The following is a 21,566-nucleotide window of genomic DNA, read 5'->3' on the forward strand; positions in this document are numbered from 1 at the left end:
GCTCTCTGCATTGGCTGTGAACTACTCCAACCATGGCTTCCTAAGAACTTATAAATATATGTAACTCCTGGTTCATTTTCTTAAGAAGCTTATATTCTCAGAGGAGGGATGCAACGTAGACAAATGACATAATAAAAAGTGGAATGCACCCTAAAAGTAGAACAAAGAGCAATATGTTTTAAAATAGGAAAGTGAGCTGGAATAATCACAGAAGGTTTTTTATGGAGCATATGAAACTTTAATTATAGTGCTGAAGGACGAGCAGAATTTTGATACATAGAAAATGCAGAGGAATGACATTCCACAAAAAAAGAAATGGTCATAATGTAAGTTCAAAGGTGGAATAGAAAGGGATTTGGGGCTCCTGTTCAGATTGGTTGAAATGTAGGGTTCCGAAAAAGGAAATAAAATCAAACCAAAATCATGATCATGATATTGCTTTGTATGTGAGAACTGACACTGAATGATTTTCAGGAGAGAAATAATAGTTCTAACAGGGATGCTTTAGCGAGATTATTACAGTATTGATTTATGCTGTCACATCATTTGCTATACAATGGTGATCTTCTTCGTAACAGGAGGCCAGGTAATCTGTTGAGAGTAAAGAAGGTGCAACTGGGTTCTTTAAAAGAATGTAGATTTGGGGAAGTTACTATGGCAATTTCAATCTAGCAGGAGAGAAATAAAACTTGGAATGAGGACCAAGCAGACTGAGGTCAGAGAGCACAGATTATGTAGCATGAGTTAGTAGCTGCCAACATAACACTGTAATTAGCAGTATTGGAATGGAAACCTGGAAAGCAGATGGTGGCAGCAAGTGAAGGTTAGGAATGTGCATGGTGAGTAGGGTAGAGAATAAAGAAGGAATTCTAGGGTTTAGAGAGGACAGGATTGAGAACGGCTGAATCCTAGCTTCTGTTCAGGTGGAATGGTAAAAATAAAGCTTATATGGCTATCTACCAGTCCAAGGACCTATGTGTGCCAGGCAGTAGGTTAAACAATTAATTTTTACACACTCTGTGAATTAGATGTCGAGGTATTCATTTTACGGACAAGGAAATGAAGAGTTGGTAAAGGACTGGTACGACTGGTATGGGACAGAATTAGGATTCTAACCCAGGTCTGCCCGATGGAGACAGAAGAAAGCAGTTGGCGGTTTCCCCGAGAGTGAAGGTAGTGGAAGGAGTGGTCTCTTTTGGAGAAGTCTGGGTCAAAGCACGCCAGGGGGCTCTTAGGATGTAAAAGGAGGGTAATCCAATACATGCCGAGGGGAGCTCAGCTATGGTTCTGATAAGTATTCATTTCATATCTTAGATGCTATGATAATGGGATTCTTCAAAATTTACACAACATGGTAAGATTGCCTCAGCCATGGTAAAAATAATAATAAATCTTAGGATCCGAGTGGCTTTCAGGAGGACCATGAGCGGACATTCCAGTGTTATTGTTGGAATCGCTCACGATCCTGTGAAGGAAAAAGACCACTCTGACCAGCAGGAGTGACTCTGCTATAAGCACAGGCCCATCAAGAGATAGCCTCACGTTGTGAGTAGGAGCACTAGAACACCTGAGAGCACATGGCTGAGAGTGGGAGACAGCGCCAAAGCAGGAAACAAGGAGACGGAGGCACGTGCGGACCAGGTCTGGGTGGGTGGGTGGGGGGGCGGGACATCCTCCTGCTGGCCCTGCCTGCTTGGCCGGTCCCAGCCACTACAGAGGGATTTGCAAAGCAAGTCCCACGGGAGAAGGAGCGCTGAAGCTTGGTCCCCTTCTTGGCTCCCAAGGCTGCCCTGCTATAAGTGAGGTACTGCTTATAACAGACACTAGTGGTGAAGAGCATGCACTCTGCAGTCAGAACTGCTTTGGGTTCCCAGCCCTACCACTTCCTAGCAGGTAATTTTGGACATCCGCTCTCTCATTTCTATAAAAGTGGGACTAAGATATCTCTCTCTCTCATCAGCTACTTGATATTAGCCCAACAACTAAGAGTACAGTAACCGGCACTTTGCATGAATCAATAAATGGTAGTGGCTACTTGCTGCTAGTAAATGATGGAAAAAAGGAAAGAAACTGTCTAACAATAGAAGTTGGCTTTACAAATTCAGACTACTTTGTATAAAGTCACTAAATAGTATTCATGGTAGGAGGGTTGGAATAAAGTGAGAGACAGGGTGGGGATGAATTATGGATTGTTCTTTTGGCTTTTTTGTGTATCTTATGTTGCTTTTGTAATTTAAAAAAAAAGGAGAAAAAAGGGGTTGAAAGCAAAAGCATAGCTATAAGGAACATTTTTAGGTTTATGTTTCACACTGTTCTCTAAGTCTCAAATTCAAAATGCTCCAAAGTTTACAATATAACATTTTTGGTTCATTTAGTGTTTTCACTTCATTATAATACCATATACCTAGTGATTTCAGAAGAGATACATTTGCTCATATATACATTTAGGGCTCAATCTATATGACTCCAAATTTTCTCCACTCAAAGACAACTGATTTTTTTTTCTTCTGTTTCACTTCACTTCTTGTCCATATAGAAACATATACCACATATTGTAATCATGACGAATATAGAGACTTTGTATTCCTTTTTTTTCACTTAATGCTTTTCGCGTTGCCCCATTGCCTCCATACTTAAAACTTTTCATGGCTGCTTAGTAATATTCTAACAAGAACTGTGATCTTATCTGTTCATTCCTCTGTAGTGTAACATTTCAGGTCCTCCCACATTTTTACAAGGATGAACCAATCCGGCTGCCACACACGTTTTCACAACTATAACCTTTTTCTTCTTGTGAACTGTTGCCTTAGGATAAGAATTTTCAATGGTAGGGAAATATTTTCTGGTTCTTAAAATTTATTGTCAGATTGTTTTTCAAAATGACTCTACACATTTACAATGCCAATCTCCTGGCAGCTGCCACAGCTGCTTCATCTTCTGGCCCAAGCTCACAGGATCCCTATTATCATTTTAATTTTCATTTCTTTAATTACTAGCAGGTTGAAGCATTCTAATTTATATGTTTACTTTCTTATGTTTCCTCTTAGAGCTCTGATATTTATAAACAAATGTAACCTTTTGAAATGTGACTGGAGACAATAAAGTCCTTTTACTGTTGGCTTTTCTCTATTTGTGTTCAATTTAACCCAAAATATTCATTCCTCTTTTAAAGTGCCCCCCAAATGCCAAATGCCATAATTGGAGAACAAAAGTAGAAATCAAATATATAAATTGTTTTGTTTCTGTGTCATTCCACAGTCAGGAAAGAAACCGAAGGCCTCAGTAGGTCCTTTCTCAACCTTCTGAGACCTGACGGCACCAATTCAATAGTCTTCTGATGAAATTAGTTTGGGGACATTCAAAACAGTCATATTCTGGACAACAGATTGGATTACTGACCAGGATCAACCCTTAATGGGCCAGTTAGTTTGGTTGTTATAGCAACAAAATTTGATTTGACATTCAGTTATTCAATCAACGGCTCAGCAATAGACCTGCAAACAGTACATTCTGTTGAGACTGAAGGCTGCCTTCCCCTCCTTTATAAACCTTATGCCAACATCCATTTGAAAATTTTCAGAGCTTAGTATTTCATCTGAAAAATTTCAGGGCTTAGTATTTCAAATTTGAAATGTGTTCTCCACCGCTTCCTGAAAAAGGTCTGAGCTCTTCCTTGAGACATCTGTGTCACCTTAAGTCAGAAATCCTAAAAGATGTATGTGGGTGCACAACTGGATATAATACTATGCCACTCACTAGATCTGAACCTTGGGAAGCTGAGGGGATTTGATCTACTTTACTCAATTTTACAAGAGAACCAGAGAAGATGGCTGCCCTGGAGGATCAAGTAGTTTCTCTTTTTTCTGGAGCTTCCTGACTTTTACCCTTCCCTTCATTAATCATTCTGAAATTGACTCTTCCTCATGGCTCATTGAGTTAAATGGGATCAATCACAACATTTCAAAGTGTTGTAATGTCATATATATGTCAACGCAGACCTAAGAGGTTACATACACGTTTACCATTTGGGGTAAATGCATTATAGATTGGTAACCCAATATGCTAGTAACCCCTTAGGGAAGTAAATATGGTATTTAACTGTAGCTCTAAAAGTAAAACTATACCTGCATGTCTGTTTGTTCCACTTAAAAGAAGTTTTACCTTCTATCTTTAGCTAAATGTTACTTATACAACTACACAAAAAATGCATGACATTTTTCATCCAAGAACCTATTTTGAATCCAAGTTAAAACTGTACATGTATGCATTTATGAAGGCTTAGAATTAAAATAAGAAACTTAGGGGTGGGGGTGATGCTTGATTGAAGCCAACTTATGAGGTCCACCACCAGTAAAGAAGCTATAAATATTGTCTCCTGCTGCTTTTGTGGCAACATTAAAAAGTGTGTTGAACTGAATCTAATGTATCTTCCTGTGAGTTCTTCCACAAATTATGATACACGTTGTAAGTATGTATATTCTATTTAAGAAAACAATGATCTAGATACATTTTGATTTTAATTTCTGAGCTTCTTTATGAGGGGTCACTTTATTTTTGCTAATCTTTGTCCAAGAAGACAATGCCACCACCCATCAACCAATGTACAATATACATTTTGAGGGCATTTATTTGCTTTTCCAGTAGTAGGGATGGATTTGGTTTCTTACATATTATTCTACTTTCTGTTTCCAAGCAACAGTATACACGGGAGAAATGGTTAGAATTTAGAGCACAACAAAGCTAACTGACCCACAAAATGATTGACCCCAGAACACTGTCCTGTTCAGTTTGCCAAGTCAGTTTTCTGTTACATGGTAGCCTTTTGCATGGCAAGCTGGAGTTGGTTACTCAACCTCATTTCTTTAAATCAAGGAAGAACTAATGGTCACTTGTAAACAAGGTTGCTTCTTTCTACTTGCTTTGCTATTGACTACATGCCTGAACAATTAAGCAAATTTAATGAAGCAGTTTTTTAAAAAGAACTTTCTTCTAACCTTTTTCATAATATCAAAAAGCTGGGAGGTTGGCTGATAGCTCCTGACTTTGCTTGGATAAAGGTGTTACATTATTACACTCTCATGCAAGAACTTTGTAGCCCGGAATACCGAACCAGCTCCTAGACGGAGAGAAGTTTCCTAACTATGTGTCCCTATGTTCTTTTAAAGAACACATTACTTCTATTTTTTTTTATAAACTAGTTTCAAACTGAGGTCACAGGTAGTGTTTCAAGAATCAAGGTCATGTGGCTTAGGGCTTTAATTTTTGAGGCTGACATATTCCACAGATTGATACTGATCTCTCTCTCTCTCTCTCTCTCTACTCTCTCTCTCTCTTCCCCTCCTCCTTCTCCTCCCCTTCTTCCTCCTATTCCAATCTTTTCCCCCAAGCCCCTCTCTTAAAACTGTTTTTGGTATCAAATGTTTTCTTTTGGCTGTTCTTACTGCATTTGGAATGAAGCTAACTCCATGATGGCCTTGGGATTGCCTATGGGGATTCACACAGGCTCGCGCAACCTCCCTGAACAGGGTGATGAAAGCTCCCTCAAGCCCCTCTACTAGGGAGGGTCTCCTGGGCATCTACCCCACAAACTCCATCAAAGCACAAAATGCAGATCCCCAATCATATACCTGACTCTTTTCTTGAAGTTACCTACCTTTGTTCATCTCTTTCTGCTCCCTAGGGTAGAAGGTGAAAATTCATTTTTGTATAAACACTCTCATGGTCATTCTTTTCAGTTCTATATCCTTTCAAAGGTCCCTTCTTTGGATCTGGACAACTCCAGAAGAGTGGTGCCAGGGCATTTGGTATGTATGGTTTACACTGTGACCCTTTAACCATGCTATTCAGCTACTTATGTCAGCCATTAGTCTTATCAGTTTAGCTGACATTACTTTAAAGCTTTCAAATCTCATTCAGCTTTAGTTATAGCTAATATAAAAAGAAGATTTGGACAGATATGAAATTCAGTGCTACAGATAAATGGATTCATTTAAGAACTGAGCAGAAGATGACTTTCCAATAAATACCCTGTCTGTCCTAAATTCTCAATGAATTGTGGTGTGACCATGTAGGCGTGCACACTCTAAAATAACAAGGGTTACCATTTTTAAAACAAATGCATATGGATAATTCAGGATCAATAATCAAACATATTCTATTTCTGATATCTCAGACCACTGTCAGGAAAAGAAAAGGTTCATTTTGGAAAGAGACCTTACTTTTTTCCCTCACACTCTGATGATGAAAAACACTTGATCTTGGCTTTCTTGCCTGGAAAAAAGAGCGCCTGTGCAGATTTGGATTTAAGTCCTGGCTCTGCCTCTAGTTGTTTTGACCTTCAGCAAGTCACAACCTCCTTGTCTGTTTCTTCAACACTGCGTGAGCAAAGTAGATTTTCATAACCCTTTCAGCGTAAAAAGTCTAGAGCTAATGCAAAACTGAAAGGATCCATCAATTCAGAAATAATTAAACCATTTTATTTTTCATTGTGCATTTGTGAAGCAGTCACACTACATGAGTTGGACTGGTATTAAGTAGAAGACCCAGCCTGAGCTGGGTCAGCTCAGCACTAAGATTAAAGGTGCATTCAGTCAACCTCCTAAGAACTCATCAACCAGGTGCTGTTCCACAAAGGCTCCTTCCAGAAACTTATCATAGGATATTGTTCTCGAGAACCCATCAGTCTACCTGGGTCCTCCTGATAACAATGGCTAAGTAATCGTCACCCTTTATAACTTATTTCTGCAGTCAAGAAAGAAAAGCTACTGCATCCAAGACATTGTTTGGGCCAGTGTGGGAGATGCATTTATGGTCTACGTTTTTAAAGATCAAACTTTGAAAGATTCTTAGCAATAAAGCAGGCTATAGTGCACATGTGAAAATATATTTTTCAATGGCAGGAAAAAAATTCCGTCTTTTACAATAGCAAAAATTTTGGAATCAGAATCTTTGATTAAAATTCAAATCCCTATGAAGCTTTTCATGTTTCTTATCACTGAAAAAAATCAGCAAACATTTTTGTTCAAGAGGTACATCTCTAACTCCAATAGAACCTGCATATTTTCCCCAACAACTGTATCAAAGCAATAGTGTTAGCTAGTCTGGGAATAAATAATACTCATTTTAAGCCTCACCATAGTCTTAAGCCAAATGATATTGCCAACAGCCCAATGAAGATTAGCTCTAATGGAGAAGAAATGACAGCCTGCAAAATTTCTTCTCAAGTTTCTTCCAATTGTCAGTGAGTCAAAACCACAGTCACTAACGCAACAGCTCAGAAAGAGAGGCGGAGTTGAAAAACTTCCAATAACTGTCAAAGAAAATTCTAGTCTTTCTTAAGTTTTTAAATTAAGTTTTACTCATGTCAACCCCATCAACAAAAAGGAATAAACTAAGACTGTGTTTATGTGACACCACAACAACTAGTCAATTAAGTGGGGAGTGAACTCAAATCTTTTGATTGACTCAATTTTATACTTTCAGTTTGCTATTTCAGTGTATTTAATTGGTCACAGTCTTAACATGGGCATATTCATTCAATAACATTCATGTGGCATTTGATCACTATTAACAACTTTCCTGGAGATCTAAGAATATATAATACAAAGGCTCTGAGTCCACTTAAGTGCATATTAATTTCTGAAAAGCATTTTTGCTTTGAGCTGTCACTGAGAAATCATGCAAATGAAACCAATGTAAAGATGGTGGTAAATATGGTATCCAAACAAATTAGGTCCAGATTAATTTAAACATTGCTAGGGTAGAAAGAACAAATCTTACTCCTTTGTTATTCAAAGATGAATATACACACATACACATGAAAAATGGTGAGTATATCAATCATATCCTGTTGTAATTATAAAACTGTACTTTGAAGAATAAACCATAATGTTTTACATTGGCACTTATAGTGATCAGAAGCAATATCTTCTTATTTACCAAACAAATTATTAGATAGGAATCATATTTCACCTATAACATTGCCTTGATGTACAATTTATATATGTGGCAGACTCTAAATATTAGCTGTATTTGGTCAAAAATAATATAATAATAAGTATTTATTTATTTCAAAGAAATTTTGTCTGGTCTAATGAAAAGAAATTTGAACATGGAATCAAAATATTTGCGGTTATTACCAGGCTTATTGCCTCCTAGCTGCTTGACCTTGGGAAGGTCATTAATCTGCCTGAACTTTGGTTTCTTAAAATGGAAGTGAAAAAAAGAAATCTGCTTCACAAGTTTGGATAAAAATTAAATAGTCAGTGGACATAAAAAATGTGTTATAGAATGATAAAGCACCATAAACTGTCATTGTTATTTATAGTATGAAAGTGTAAATACTCAATAAAAATAATTAGTAAAATGCCTACTATGTGCTACACAATATGTGAATCATTAGTCTTTACAGTTATCTTGCATAATGGGAGGTTTTAATGCACATTTTTAAGAAGTTGATAGATTAAGCAGGCAGAAACAATCAAACCTTAAAAATATAGAAGAGAAGATGGGAACAACACAAATAACAAGTTTTAGCTAATAAATGTGCGTGTGTCTAACAGTATTCAACATGGGCAGAATGCATATTTTCATCCAGAACACACCGTGCATTTACAAAAGGTGACCGCACACTGGGCCATAAGACATGTCTTAACAAATGTCAAAAAAGTTTATTACGGTCATAGCATCTAACCAAGATGTGATTTAATTAGAAACCAGGAAAAAAAAGTAAGTGTGTTAGTTTTCCATTGGTGTGTAACAAATTACCACAGACTTAGCTGCTCAAAACAGCACCCATGTATTATCTCATAGTTCTGTATGGCAGAAATCTGAGGAGGCTTAAATGGTTTTTCTGCTCAGGATCTCCCAAGACTGTCACCTACATGTGGGCTGGGCTGGACTCTGATCTGGAGGCTCTGGGGAAGAGCCTGCTTCTGTATTAGTCAGGATCCTCCAGAGAAACAGAACCAACTGGATAGAAATACAGAGATATATACAAGAGGAGATTTACTACAGAATTTAACTCACATGGCTATGGAGGCCGAGAAGTCCACAATCGTCCATCTGTAAGCTGGAGGTCCAGCAAAACTGGTGGTGTAATTACTCCAAGTCCAAAAGCCCGAAGAGCAGGGGCACCAGTGTCTACCGTTCAATAAGATTGTGTAGATAGAAAATCTAAACAATAAATTATTAGAATTAATAGGATAGTTACCAAGTTCGGGAAATGAAAAATAAATGCAGAAAATTATTGTATTTCTACATATCAGCAACAATGGAAGAATTAGATACTGAAATTTTTTAAATGTATCACTTAGTCACAAAAACATAAAATAGCTACAAATTTAATATAGATACACAAAATCTCCTGAAGAAAATTTTTAAACTTTGAAAGACTTTAAAAAAGGCCTAAACAAATAGATAGATATCCCACATTGATGGGTTGGGAGACTCAATAAATAAAATAAATATTTCCATTATTTCCAAATCGATGTTTTATGCAATTTTAATCAAAATCTCATCAGATACTCTTTGGTAAAAGTGATAATATGATCCTAAAATTTATATGAAAGCAATGTATAATACCTAAGATGACACTGAAAGAGAAGAAGATGTGACTACTTACTCTTCAGGTACTTAGAATAATTACAAAGCTATAATAATTAAAGCAGTGCAGTACAGAGCATAGAGAGACAAATAAACCAGTATAACAGAACAGAGTCTGTTATTTCTAAATGGACATGATATATGACAGAGGTGCAGATCAGTAAAGATGACCAATAAATATATGGTACTGGAGCAACTGGTTATCCATATGGGGGAATAAAGTAGTGGGATTCCTACCTCGTACTGTAGACAAAACAAAATTCCACTTTGATTAATGATCTAAATGGGACAAATATAAACCTTAATATAGAAGAATATCCTTGATTTTGAAATACGCAGGATTTCTTTGAAGAAAATAAAAAGTACAAAACAGAATGATATTTAAAAAACTGGCACATATATGAACCATGTAACAATTCACATCTTATCCTACTATCATCATATTTTGGTCAACTTTGGGAACAGGCATGGTGCCAGAAGCAACTTCCTAACTTCAGCCCCTTCTCCTTGGCCAGGCCAGCAGTACATCAGGACCAAGCTGGAATAAAATACAGATGCTGAAGAGAGTTTTAGAAGAGACTGCAGAACACAAGAATGTGGACAAAGAGAAAGGAGAAAACTAGAGGAAAGTTCAAGGGGAGAAGCTGCCCCTCTGTTCAAGCCCCTTTTAGCCCTTTAGGAGCTCAACAGGTTCCAAGGGTGGTTCACCATTGGAGGGGTCTATGTGTACATTATGGGCAATTTGAATCTAGACTAGAGGACTTCAGAAAAAGTCACTGCCCTTTCATTATTTGAAAAGGACGTCATACGAACATTGATTTTACTTCTTTTTTTTTTTTTAGATGTTGGGGGTAGGAGTTTATTAATTAATTTATTTATTTTTGCTGCGTTGGGTCTTCGTTTCTGTGCGAGGGCTTTCTCTAGTTGTGGCAAGCGGGGGCCACTCTTCATCGCGGTGCGCGGGCCTGTCACTATCGCGGCCTCTCTTGTTGCGGAGCATGGGCTCCAGACGTGCAGGCTCAGTAGTTGTGGCTCACGGGCCTAGTTGCTCCGCAGCATGTGGGATCTTCCCGGACTGGGGCTCAAACCCGTGTCCCCTGCATTGGCAGGCAGATTCTCAACCACTGCGCCACCAGGGAAGCCCTGATTTTACTTCTTAATTTATGTGTTAGTCATGTGAATAAAAATCAATGCCTGCAATACTGTGTGTAAAAGTAGCACGCGAACTTTGCCAGAAACTGTACTTGCAATCTTCTACTCAACCTGGAACAACACAGGTTGATAGTTTGTATTGATAATCACAACATCCAGCACACTCCACTGAGCAAAATTTATTAATTTCTCTATGCTGAATGAGACAGATAGAAACCAATTCAAGTTTGGGGGGGTCTTTTTACTAAAAAAATTTTTTTCCACTTTAGAGAGTCAACCTTTTTAAAGACACACTATAGAAATGTGCTCTCAGGGGTGATCGTTAGGGGTATAAAAGTAGCTAAATAACACATAAAATGATAGAAAGTAATTTGAAATGATCTCAAATATTTGAAATAAGGTTAACTGGAAAATATATAGAAGTTAAATAACTGTTATTCAGGGAAAACAAACTGCAATGGCTCTTAATTGCTACTAACATTTATTGAACAGTTTGTTTTATGAGAGGTTTCACATAGATTTTGATTTTCAAGGGTAACATCTGGAGAAATGTCATTTTGCCCAGCCTGAACTCTGTAAGCCAAAATACCAGTTCTCTCTGAAGGCAGCTCTCAAAAATCACAGTCATAATTACCAGTAGGAAATCATTATTCTCTTGGGACTGGACTTTGTATATCTAACCACTTCAGGTACTGCAAATATCTCACCACTGCATGGATTTATAAACTAAGAACGACATGTGCAAGACACAAAAACAGAAAGACAGAGAATTCTGACAGGTCAACTGTCCAGTCACATTTTATTTCCTTTTCTCTTGTCAATGCCAAAAATCATACAACAGACACATACTCAGTACAAGTAAAATTTATCCATGGACACCATTCTCACAGAAACAACAAATGACCTCATGTTATAGAATAACATATCACCAGAAATGAAGGAAGCATGGACTGTCAGCAATTGCTTACGCCTACTGAAGTATCCAAGGGTAGTATTGGATTATTGTAATATTTTGAGAATATTCTTTTTAATTAGAAGTGAAATATTGGCTCTCCTCTTAAAATATGCATCACAGCATATTTGGAAACAATGTTATAGGAAAGTGATTCCAGATGTTCTCTGAGAAGTCATGAAAGCCCATTTGAGAAGTACTGATATAGAGTGATGTATGTGTGTGTGTGAGCTAAATCTATGTGTATACATACATTCATGTATATCATATACAGACAGACACACACACACACACTCATGCACGATGACAAGAAAATAAACCAGAGTAAATGTGGAAATTTGGGGAAAGAAATTGATAACTCTCCATAAACAATTTGCTAAAGTAAATCACTGAACTTAATGGTTGACATGAAACACACAAGGGAGCAATTAGGTAGAGTGATGCAAAGGCAAATAAATAAGACCAAATTTCATGTAAATATAATGCATTTCAGTGTTGCTGATAAGTTTCGAGAAAAGTTAGCTTGACTAGTTAAATCTCAGGAAGGAGAAGTATTATGACCATCTTCAGAACCCAGATGCAGCTACAAGCTCCATTTTTCTGTTCAAAAGCCAAGAGTAAATATGGTGAACATGAAACAGTAGATTTAAGTAGATCCTTAGAACAAATATTAAGGATTAATGTTTTTCTAAAAGAATTAGTTACTAGAAGAAATAAAACATAACCCTTTTTTTCAACAAAGTAGTAAAAGACAGTGAATTAAAATTTTAAGTTAAATATTTAATGATCTTCTTGAACATTCATTTTCCAAATCCTGAGAAACAATGCTTATTGATTTTTCTCTGACTATGAAAGGAACAACTATCTCTTTGCAGAAAACTTAGATAAATAAAAAGAAATAAAACCTCAATTCAACCCTCTGTAGGTGGAAATACCAAGGCAATAAATAAATTCTATATAAATTGGAATAAAAATAAGTTTGTAAATATATAGATTAAAAAGAAACAAAGTCATTTACCTAGAACTTTGTGAACTAGAGTTCAGCAAGGTAACCACATAGAAAATGAGCAAAGAAAAATTAGTAGCTTTCCATCCCACACAAACACACACGAGGATTAGATATTTTTAGATTTCATTTTAAAAAAGCAATAAAAACTTTATCGAATTATAAGTAAAAATTGTGCAACAAGCTATGATAATCTATAAAACGTTACTGAAGGAGCTAAAGAAAAACTTAAGTAGAAAGTAAACTGTATTTATGGATAGGAATGCTCAATATTGTAAATATTTTAATGACCCAAATTGGTCTACAAGTTAAATAAAATCGCAACCAAAATCCTCGTGAGAATTTCTTGCAACTTGATAAAGTGATTTTAAAATTCATATGGAGGAGCAAATGCTTAAGAATAACCAGGACAATCTTAAAAAGGAAGAAAGCAATTGTGTGATGCATTCAACTAGATATCAGAACAAAGTATAGAGCTAAAATTAAAATAGTGACAAAGCAGCATGCATGATATAGCACAAAATGGATTAATCATATATACCAGAGTGAAGTTCTGAACTTTTCATTCTGGAAATACGGAAAATCCGGAATTTTACTAAGGTACGTGTGGTAATTTAATGTATGATAAAGGCCAGCATTACAAACCAGTGGGAAATGATAATGAACTCAATGTTTTGGGTAAATGAAAAGGTATAGGAGTAGAGTCTTATCTCAAATCATTAAATAAAATAAATTTCAGCTCATCTAGAAACCTAAATGAAAATATTAAGTATTAGTAATGAATATGGTGGAGTGTTTATGGTCTGGGAGGAAAGAAGGCCTTAATTAGCAAAACACAAAAATCAAATGCCATAGAGGAAAAGATTGACAAGTTTGTCTAAATCGAAACTAAAAGTAAAGTGAAAGAGTAATCATTACCTTGGGAGCTCATATTTGCAATATGTATAACAGATAATCGCTTAATACCCAGGAAAATGTGAGTGTATTACATAATTTATATGTATATACCCTTCAAAATCAATAAGCTAAGGGCTTCCCTGGTGGTGCAGTGGTTGAGACTCCGCCTGCCGTTGCAGGGGACATGGGTTCATGCCCCGGTTCGGGAAACATAACGCGGAGCGGCTGGGCCCATGAGCCATGGCCGCTGAGCCTGCCCGTCCGGAGCCTGTGCTCCGCAACAGGAGAGGCCACAGCAGTGAGAGGCCTGTGTACCGCAAAAAAAAAAAAAAAAACAAAATCAATAAGCTAGAGACAAACAACCCAGCAGAAAAATGGGCAAGGGATATAAACAGATAACAAGAGGAAACTTAACTGACCAATAAACATGAAAATATGTTGTTTTCCTGACAGTCAGAAAAATAGAAATTAAAATAAAATGATTTATCAGTTTTTGATCTCACAGGGAGGCAAAATGTAAAATTTTAATAATATCCACTGTCAACAAGGGTGTAAGGCAACATGTGCTCTTTGCAGAGCAGATGGGAGTGTGAATCAGCACAGCCATTTGGGTGGACAACTTGGGAGGCTCTGTTAAAAGTGAAAATGTGCAAACCTTAGCTTTGTTTACAGAACAAAAAATTGGAAACAAGTTGAATGGCCATTACTAAGCAGAGGGGAACTATGGAATAAAGTAGATTTTTATATAGTAGCATGACAAATGTCTTAAGTCATGCTTAAGTAAACAAAGAGAACAAAAGATCAAAATAAACAAAAAAAGAAGATTGCAAATTACTATATTACAGTATGATATTTTGGAAAAAATACAATGAAAATCAAAACTGTGTAATTTTACAAATGTAAATACAAGAAAAAGTTCTAGATATACGCCCATGAACTTCATAACAATGTTACTCCTATGAAGGAGGAAGGGACCAGGACAGAAAAGGGCCAAATATGGACAGAGACTATATCCTGGGATGTCTGGGACAGTTCATATATATTCTTATTTTAATCACTGGTTAACTTACCTCTACTCAAATTGCTTTCCATTCACACTACCAGTCTGTATTTTTGGAGCAATAATAACAATAAATACCATTCATAAAACTGTGCCAGGCATTATTCTAAAAATGCCAGATTAATTTACGTATGTTCCATATAGACATTGTGCTTTTCAAGATGGCTACAATAAGATTTCTCATTCCACATCCCCTTCATACAATGTGACACTTACATCCATCCCATTGAGAGGTGGGATCTATGTTCCCTTCCTGTGAATCTGAGTGGGTCTATGACTACAGTGGAAGTGACACAATGTAGCTTCCAAGATTCTTGGGATATGTGCTCTTGAAATCCAGCTACCACGCTGTAAGGAAGCCCAGGTTACATGAAGAGGCCACATCTAGCAGTTCCAGGTAAAACCCCAGCTGATCTGTATCAAGTATCTATTGCTTCATGATAAATCACCCCCAAATTTAGTGGCTTACAACAATAATCATTTTATTATTATCTCTCATGATCTGAGGGGGTGACTTGGCTCAGCTGGTAGTTCTTACCCAGGATCTCTCATGCATTTGCAGTCAGAAAATGCCTGGGCTAAAGTCATCTCAAAGGCTTCCTCACTTACAGTAGCTATTGGCTGAGACCTCATCTAGGGCTGTCTGCTGGAGCACCTAAATGTTTAGGCTTCCTCATGGTTTCTGGGTTCTAAGAGTGAGCATGCCCAAAGAAAGCCAGACAGAAGCTGTATAGCTGTTTATGTCCCAGCCTTGAAAGTCACATAACTTCATTTCTGTCATACTTTATTGGTTGAGTCAGTCACAGAGTTCTTCCCAGTGTCAGGGGGAAGAGATACAGATTCCAACTCTTGAAGAGGAAGTAGCAAAATCACACTATAAGAACAGGTGAGATGAGAGATATTATTCCAGCCATCTTGGAAAAATATTGGGTTGGCCAAAATTTTCGTTCGTTTTTTTTTTCCATAAGATCTTACAGAAAAACCTAAACGAACTTTTTGGCCAAGCCAATACAATTTGCCACAGTTCACAACAATGCTATTATCATGTCCATTTACAAATGAGAAAACGGAGGCACAAAAAAGTAAGTTAACTTGCTCACAGACACATAGATAGTATGCATGAGAGCTAAGATTTAAATCAGGCAGTCTGATTCCAGGCAGTCTAAATTTTTGACCTCTAATCTATGCCATGCTATCTCTCTCTAATACAGCACATTCTTGTGTGAGTGTGTATGAGAGAATTTAATTTTATCACACTTAATAAATCCTAAGATGACATAAAACATTTATAATTGGTCCTGGTACATACAGGCTTTCAATAAATATTGGTTATTTCCTAGCTGGAAGATGGGGATTCTTGCTATAACATGTATGGATGGAGAGTGAGGGGAAAAGGCATGAAGAAGAAGGGACATTCCAGGTAAAGGAGAGTAGTATTAAATTGGTTTCAAGAATAGATGAGTTTTCATCCATAAGAAAGAATGACATAATGCCATTTACAGCAACATGGATAGACCCAGAGATTATCATATGAAGTGAAGTAAACCAGACAGGCAAAGAAAAATATCATATGTTATCACTTATATGTGGAATCTAAAAAAATGATACAAGTGAACTTATTTATAAAACAGAAATAGACTCACAGACATAGAAAACAAACTTATGGTTACCAAAGGGGGAAGAGGGGAGGGATAAATTAGGAGGTTGGGATTAACATATACACACTACTATATATAAAATAGATAATCAACAAGGACCTACTGTATAGCACAGGAAACTCTACTCAATACTCTGTAATAACCTAGTATATAATGGATTCCACTGGAATCTTGCTGCCAGCCCTCTGCTCAGCCCTTCCTAAAAATAGGGAACCTTTTCTTACACACCCCCAGAGAGAGGAGGGACTGTCACACTGGTGCTGAGGGACCCAGGGGCTGCTGGAGTCCTTAATCCTTTCCAGAACCATCCATCCCTAGAAAAGCACAGAACCTGAGCACTGGGCCAAGTCCCTGGTCTCTTCTTACAGTTCACAGAGGCTTTTTAACCAATCTAAACCCAGGAAAGAAGATGCAGCAAAGCTAGAACGTGAATATAACAGTGGACCAATAATAAAATGCAAGAAGCCCAATGGTGCGAAAAGTGAATTCTCTCAACATTGCTTCCTGTTTTCTTCCTCATGGCCCTCCAGGGAAAACTACCTTATTGCTTAATTTCTGCCTTTTTCCCCTCATACATGCACTTTGGGGCCTTGTTTTTAATAGATGGAAAAAAAAATACCACCCCACAAACCTGTATTTAAAAAGAAATGCAAATGACTGTGTGAAATTTGCCTCTGTCCAAACATTTCATCCATGTCTGTGTGAAGCTGTCCATTCATCTTTCTATATGGTATATGGGGTGGTTGTCTTTTCTTGGTCTGTTTTGGTCCCCTCCTCTGTGGACTTGTGCTTGGGATCAAATCTTTCTGGCCCATTATGAGTCTGAACGTTTGACTTGGACCACAAGTGAATCTTTCTCCTGATGATGCAAATAAAAATATAATTTAAAAAAATCCTATAATGGAAAAGAACCTGAATGTATGTATGTTTACTGAATTACTCTGCTGTACACCTGAAACTAACACATTATAAATCAACTATACTTCAATAAAAAAAAAAAAGAACAGATGAGTTTTGATTCCTTCATGGAAGTTTTCAGTAGGCTGAAACTCTCCCTAGTACAGCCAGAAGCAACTTTGGGTGTATTGGTTGGGGAAAAGGAGATAGACATCTCTTAAGCACTTATGTTGTGTCAGGCACTGAGACAGCTGCTGAACATTCATCATCTATTTCAAGAGAAGAAATGGAAGGTTTCTAACTGGAAGAGACTTTGGTAGTGTATGCACAATTTAAATTCAAGACAAAGAAAATCAGGGGATTTTACATTTCGTCAACACCAATAAAACTTTCTTGATCCTCCCAGCAAGAATTAATATCTTCTATAGACTTTATGGTATTTTATTTGTACCACTATAATTGTAGTGTTTTTAATATTGGCATTTATCTATAGCTTGATCACTCTCAGAGACCCACAAATAAGCTTTGTTCATTTTCCTGCTGCCTATAGGAAGGCAACATCTTGAATATAGTTGGGGCAGGTGTAAAAGAAATTAAAAATTGAGTAAAACGCTTGGTTTCAAGCATGAACTTGCATGTTCAAATAATATATTATTTCTGGTACAGAAGAGCAAGTTACCATAATTCAAAAAGAGTCATGTACCACAATGTTCATTGCAGCTCTATTTACAATAGCCAGGACATGGAAGCAACCTAAGTGTCCATCGACAGATGAATGGATAAAGAAGATGTGGCACATATATACAATGGAATATTACTCAGCCATAAAAAGAAACGAAATTGAGTTATTTGTAGTGAGGTGGATGGACCTAGAGTCGTCATACAGAGTGAAGTAAGTCAGAAAGAGAAAAACAAATACCGTATGCTAACACATATATATGGAAGCTAAAAAAAAAAAAAAAGGTTCTGAAGAACCTAGGGGCAGGACAGGAATAAAGACGCAGACGTAGAGAATGGACTTGAGGACACCGGGAGGGGGAAGGGTAAGCTGGGACGAAGTGAAAGAGTGGCATGGACATATATACACTACCAAATGCAAAACAGATACCTAGTGGGAAGCAGCTGCATAGCACAGGTGCAACGACCTAGAGGGGTAGGATAGGGAAGGTGGGAGGGAGACGCAAGAGGGAGGGGGTATCGGGATATATGTATACGTATAGCTGATTCACTTTGTTACTCAGCAGAAACTAACACAACATTGTAAAGCAATTATACTCCAATAAAGACGTTAAAAATAAAATAAAATAAGTTATGTCTAACTGATTACATTGTTTTTCAAAAAAAAAAAGCAAGTTACTGACTTACATAATTGTATTCTGTCAATAACAAGCTTACTTAAGAAAACTTGACTCGCAATTCATAGGACTGGCTGGAAATTTACGGCACATTCTGCACTACCAGATGTGTAAAAGTGTCATCAGGTGCTAATTTATTCAAACTACAGACACGATTCCTGACATCCTGAAGTCTTGATGATTCAGTGCTAGGTATCTTAGGTTTTCTTACCTTCTCCCTCCCTCCCTCCCTCCCTCCTTAGTATAAACTGCTACTGACAATGAGTATAAATTCTAGAAAAAAAGAAAAACAGGTTGAGGTGTTGCAACAAAGGTTGACTCACGAAAAATCGTTCCATGGGATTTGTATAGATACTCAGCATAGACTGAGACTCGCCTCCACACTGTGAGACCCAGTAATTGTACCATTACTAATGTAATGGCACCTCTTCCTTTGGCCTGAATTCAAACACAGTATGAAATCTAAAGATGATTTCCTCATTTCTGTTACCAATGAAATAGTATGTGGGCTATTTAAAATACATAATAGGGGCTTCCCTGGTGGCGCAGTGGTTAAGAATCCGCCTGCCAACGCAGGGGACAGAGGTTCAATCCTTGGTCCGGGAAGATCGCACATGCCACGGATCAACTGAGCCCGTGCACCACAACTACTGAGCCTGTGCTCTAGAGCCCGCGAGCCACAACTACTGAGCCCACGTGCCACAACTACTGAAGCCCATGTGCCTAGAGCCCATGCTCCGCAACGAGAAGCCACCACAATGAGAAGCCTGTGCACCACAACAAAGAGTAGCCCCTGCTCGCCACAACTAGAGAAAGCCTGCGCGCAGCAACGAAGACCCAATGCAGCCAAAAATACACAAACAAATAAATAAACTTATTTAAAAAAATAAAATAAAATACATAATAGTCTTCATCTTGGTAAACTATAATTAACAAATGTGCAGAATCATCTTATTCTCCAATTAATTTTATGTGTGTATTGCTTATCTAGAATAACCAAAACTAACGTTAACAAGCATTTCTTTAACAACTAACAGAAATGGGAGACAGTGAAAATAGCACTGTGTTGGAGATCCAGAAACTTGCCAATTCTGGTGCTACTCTACCAGCGACTCCCTATGTAGCCTCAATATGTTGCTTAGTTATGTTATTTTCCATCTCCATAGAGGAAACATTTTTCACAGTTTTTAAAAACTATTTTTAATCTGTTCTATTGAGATAAAATCAAAATTCACCAATTTTAGCTGCACAAACCTGTGTTTTGACAAATGTATATAGTCTTTTAACAACCATCACAGTCAAGATATATATAACATTTCCATCACCCCCGAAAAGTTCTCTTGTGCCTCTCTGCAGTAAAACTACTCTCAGCCTCTAGCAGCCTACTTTTCATCATTATAGTTTTGCTTTTCTAGAATTTTGTATAAATTAAATCAATCAGTATGTTGTCTAATACATCTGGTTCCTTTCAACAGCATAATTATGTTGAGATTCATTAAGATTCATTTTTAAAAGACTATCACAGCCCACACTAAATGCAGGCACCTTTGTAGAAGATCAACTGATCATATATTTTAGAGTCTGTTTCCAGACTCTCTTCTGTTCCATGGAGATACATGCCTATCTTTAAGCCCATACTATGCTATTCTGATAACTATCACCCAAGTGAGTCTCGATATCAGGTATAAGTCCTCCAATTTTGCTCACCTTTTGGATTTTTTTCACTCTTATAAGTACTTTGAATTCCCATATACATTTTAGAGTTAGCTTTTCAATTTGACAGACAAGCCTGCTGAGATTTTCTATGGGACTATATTGAATATATAGGGGAGAACTGAGATCCTAACAATATTGAGTCTTCTGATCCATGAATATTGTGTATCTCCATGTGTTTAGTTGTTCGGTTTCTCTTAGCAATATTTTGTAGTTTTCAGTGTACAAGCATTGCACATTTTTGGTTAAATTTTCCCCAAATTACTTCTCTCTTTTTTTTTGCTATAGTAAATGGTATTTTAGAAAAATCAATTTTGTAGTCTGTAGAGCTTTTAATTTTTATGTATTAAACTTGTGTCTGTGACCTTGCTGACCTCCCTTATTAGTTCCATCAGCTACTTTTTTAGATTCCTAAGGATTTTTTTATAACATAGCTAATTACATAATCTGCAAAAAAGAGTGAGCTTTATATTTTCCCATATAATTTGTAAGCTATTCAGTTATGAGTGTGAGACAGAGATCAGGAAACTTTTCCCCCCATAGGTAAATCCAATTGACTCAGTACTATTTTTGAAAAGGTATTTTTTTTCCCTTTGCAGTGCAATGCCACTTTTGTCATCATCAGGTGACTGTATGTGTGTGTGTGTGTGTGTGTGTATGTATATACACATATATCTCTCACAGGATTTTGTGCTACAATTTTTTTTTAGAATTTTTTGTGCATTTATGTTCCTGAGAAATATTTGTTCATAATTTTGTTGTTTGTAATGTTCTTATCAAGTTTTTATATTTAGGCTATGCTGCTCTCAAAAGAGTTCAGCTACATTAAGTCCTTACTTGGTTTCCTTTCTTAGTTTTTTTTCTTGGATATGTTAACTGCTTTGAAATGTACTAGTTTCAATCTTTTGGGAAATGTTTCCTCTGTAAATCTCTTTTTCTTGTTTCTTTTGTTGCTCTCTAGGTGTTCTGCACAACCATCATCCTAGGGCTTTCTTCTGATCTCCGTCTTAGAATTCCCTTTGTTATTTTCTCTGGGCTAGATTCCCCGGGTCCTTGAGATTGGGAATGACATATACAAACTACTATATATAAAATAGATAACTAATAAGGACCTATTGTATAGCACAGGGAACTCTACTCAGTACTCTATAATGGCCTATATGGGAGAAGAATCTACCGAAGAGTGGATATATGTATATGTATAACAGATTCACTTTGCTGTACAGTAGACACTAACACAACATTGTAAATCAACTATACTCCAATAAAAATT

General features: G+C 37.0%; 1 long non-coding RNA gene across 2 annotated transcripts in view; it reads right to left on the reverse strand.

Annotated features, from left to right (window-relative positions):
• Positions 1 to 9,032: 9,032 nt before the first annotated feature.
• LOC125960561 (uncharacterized) overlaps positions 9,033 to 21,566 on the reverse strand; it is a 31,450-nt gene continuing 18,916 nt past the window's right edge. For both annotated transcript variants that reach the window (XR_007470359.1, XR_007470360.1), the window contains one exon: positions 9,033 to 9,174. This is a non-coding gene — a long non-coding RNA (uncharacterized LOC125960561). The remainder of the gene's footprint in view (positions 9,175 to 21,566) is intronic.

The sequence above is a fragment of the Orcinus orca genome, chromosome 11 (genome assembly GCF_937001465.1).
Source record: "Orcinus orca chromosome 11, mOrcOrc1.1, whole genome shotgun sequence".
Classification (NCBI taxonomy): Eukaryota; Metazoa; Chordata; class Mammalia; order Artiodactyla; family Delphinidae; genus Orcinus; species Orcinus orca.